The 3,322-nt window shown below is 39.3% G+C and overlaps 1 long non-coding RNA gene across 1 annotated transcript; it reads right to left on the reverse strand.

Moving 5' to 3' along the window:
• Positions 1–1,933: 1,933 nt before the first annotated feature.
• LOC129776218 (uncharacterized) lies at positions 1,934–2,591 on the reverse strand. The gene is made up of 3 exons (XR_008743067.1): positions 2,551–2,591; positions 2,255–2,494; positions 1,934–2,202 (listed from the first exon to the last, which is right to left on the reverse strand). It is a non-coding gene; the product is annotated as an uncharacterized LOC129776218 (long non-coding RNA).
• Positions 2,592–3,322: the final 731 nt, after the last annotated feature.

Consider the following 3,322-nt stretch of genomic DNA (forward strand, 5'->3'; position numbering starts at 1 on the left):
ATACTGCGACCAAATACATTTTGTTCTGTGATTTTTCAATCAAGTGCAATTAGCAGGAAAGCTTCTGAAGATTATTCTTCCCCATCAATAGGACATTTTCGTATCCAATATTGGATGCATAAAACCTTGTACCTTCAACGTAACGCTCTCGTTTTCGAAGTTCCTCCAAATATTCATTTATTCATTCATTCAGAATGAATTCAGATTCAACTTCAAACAAATGATCACTAAATCAACGATAGTCCTACGTCACCATTGAGGTTATACCATAGATATAACCCACTTCCTGTTTTTTGGAATGGAGAGTATATCACCAAGTAAGAAAAAGCAAAAATTATATCTTATAACAGAGATCAAACGATTTTTTTTGCTACCAAATTTGCAGATCAAGAGAAGGAGGTCGTGAATATTATGCATTGCGTAGAGGAATCGGTCTGGCCTATAAAAGAGGGACATGCCGTGTGTGCAGAAAATCACATGATTTGTATCGGTTGGAGGAGTAATGAGAACAACATGCTATCCACTTAGGCGTATGTAAACCAGTTCTCGAACCCCGGAAACACCTCCCACAAAATTAACTTAAAAATTGTGGACGTACTCCCGAGTGGATACTGCTTTGTTCCTGCAAAGCGTTTTATTCCCTTTTTAGTTGCCAATGGATCTGCCTTAGCAAAACATCTAAGTGGAAGATTCATGAATCTACTAAAACTGCATCCGAATAGGGCACTGCAGCTTGAAAATGAGTGCGAACCTCATAGTTTTGGTCGACAAAAGAAGTCTCTTCTCAGTGTCAGAGTATTTCAAGAAGCACGTAGAGGTCAACTTGGATACATCCATCGCTATAGCTTTTGCTACTAAGAAACAAAATACAAATGAATGGAAAATTGAGCGATCGGTTAGAATTACCGCCAGCAACTGTGGTAGTAGACGGCGCCAGTGGTTGTATGGTTAGCGTAACAGCCTCACAATCCGATCGGCCTAGGTTCAATCCCAGCTGGCGTCGTTGGGATTTTCTGAGGCGAAAAATCTCTGGTTACGTCTTCCTTCGGAGCGGAAGTAAAAGAAGTTGGCCCGGCTCATGAGTTGTTGAGTCTGATAGGTAGGAACAGGTGGAGTCGCCTCCCTGATGTCGGTGATTGGCACTAAAGTGGCGGAAATAGGCCGACGAAAAATAAGCGAAGATAAAAAAAACTGTGGTAGTAATTTTTTTCTCTACATTAAAATACATCGATTCATTCAATTTTTTTGATAATATCGGTGGTAGCAGTTAAACATGAAGGGCTTTGAATGCAAGGGGTGTAAGTGACTTGATCGATTTCTCTTCATCAACTTTTTCTTTAGTTAATAACTCAACTGCAAAAACGTTCCAATTTAAGTTTTCTATAAAATCCGATAGATGAGATTCTGACCTATCATCCACATTGTCAAATACAGGTGAGAATGTATTTGCAGCTATGTTATGACCAAAAGAGAGAGTCGATGTAGAGAAATCGAGCAAGTCACTTACACCCCTTTCATTCTAAGCCCCTCACATGTAATTAATGACGATTCATCTACTTCAATCTTCGTTTCATCCAATTTTTCTAGCAAAGTGGGTTCTGCATCATCAATTGATTTCTCCGGAGACGAAAAATAGCATTCGTTTGCATGATCGATTATGTAGGGTAATCTCAAAGTACCCACATTCCGTTTTGCCTGCCAAGATCGGGTCGATGAAATGTCAACAATCGACCTCAAATGCTGCCACCTTGCAATCGAGTTATCGACCTTTCATATGCATTCATCGAACAACTTGACGCCACTTTTTCGCCAACATGTGCAAGGCGTCGACCTGCTTGCAGCGCTGCTTCCAGCACTGCTTGATGCTTGTTTGTATTGGTTTGTTGTTGAAATGAAATAAGAAAAAAATACATAATTATTTTTCATCATTTTATTACAGATAAAAATAAGCCATTCTGATCAGCTATTTAGTTTTGCAACTCATTTGCAAATATGTATATATATTTTAGGTGGAGATGGTTTGCTTATGGCAAATCTCAAAATCTGAGCGAGGGCAAGACTCCAATAGCTTTTCATATTCCCGTTCCTCCCGGCGATCCAATTCTTCAATGGCTTGGGGGTCACCAGCATTAGAATCCTGCACTGGAGGATACTCGTCGCGTTTTTTCTTCGTTTTAGTATTGGTGTCGATGTCTCCAGGGTCTGAAAAGACAAATTCATTACGGCATTATTCTCATAAAAAAATGGAACTTACATAATTGCTGATAACGATTAACAGTCTTGGATCTCATCCTCTCATCCTCATAAAGTTTTTCGAAACACCATCGATGGTCAGGTCCTGTTGTTGCTGTTCTTCGGCACGGTCACCAGGGCTTGGATGATACTGCTGCGGAAATTGTTGATGCTGTTGGCTGCTATCACAGTGGCAATCCACACTGTGGTGATGGCGGAAATAATCTCGCTCACAGGAACCAAAATAGCCTTGTGTTTATAGCTGAAACAAAATAAAATAATTAGTAAATGAAAAATAGAAATAGAATCCCAACTCACCAGTTGTATGATTCGATTGTTTTGTTATGAGATGACAGTTTGGCGAAGAAAAAAAAACAGTGATGCCGATTTGTTTTGTAAATCATTCCGTATTTTCGATCAACGAAGTTGATCGTTCTATGTTAGGTAGATAATTTGTTCGTCGACTGGATTGTGGGTAGGCACAGCGTCTTTCTTAAGATTTTTTCTCCTTGAAGTTAATAATGTTAAAGCATGTTAATATCTATGTACACTAACCAAAATAATAAAATGGGAAATGTTGTACATGTTTTAAACAAACGGGTCAGATGAGGCGAGCAGGTTGGGAACATGAGAGAGTTAATTTTAATTGATTTAAATTACCTGGTACGTAGTACGTTTGGCGAAATGCAAGCTGCAAACATTTCAATTTTTCGTCGGCATCGTCCTACACCGCAAAGAGTTCATCCAAACCTTGAAGCAGCTGTCAGACCGCGGAGGTAACTTATGCAAAGTAATCCTTGCCGTTACCCTTGACCTGCAACCTGCCACGTAGCATATTCGATTACTTAGTGGATGTTCTACATATTTGTTGTAATTGTGGTCTTGTAGGTGTTCGGGCCTCTCTTCTGCGAGAATTTTTTTTTGGGATCCGTATCAGTGGTTCAATCTTCTTAGATGGAACTGTATTTGGTTCGAGGTACGTTGAAATTGCTGTAAAAAATACATAATCATTAATGTCTCATTTGCTACTTATGAAATGTGAAAAATGTACTTTTTTGGGAGTCAGTTTTCATGAAGTGATGGTGGCAAA

Source organism: Toxorhynchites rutilus, chromosome 3, assembly GCF_029784135.1.
Source record: "Toxorhynchites rutilus septentrionalis strain SRP chromosome 3, ASM2978413v1, whole genome shotgun sequence".
NCBI classification, from domain to species: domain Eukaryota; kingdom Metazoa; phylum Arthropoda; class Insecta; order Diptera; family Culicidae; genus Toxorhynchites; species Toxorhynchites rutilus.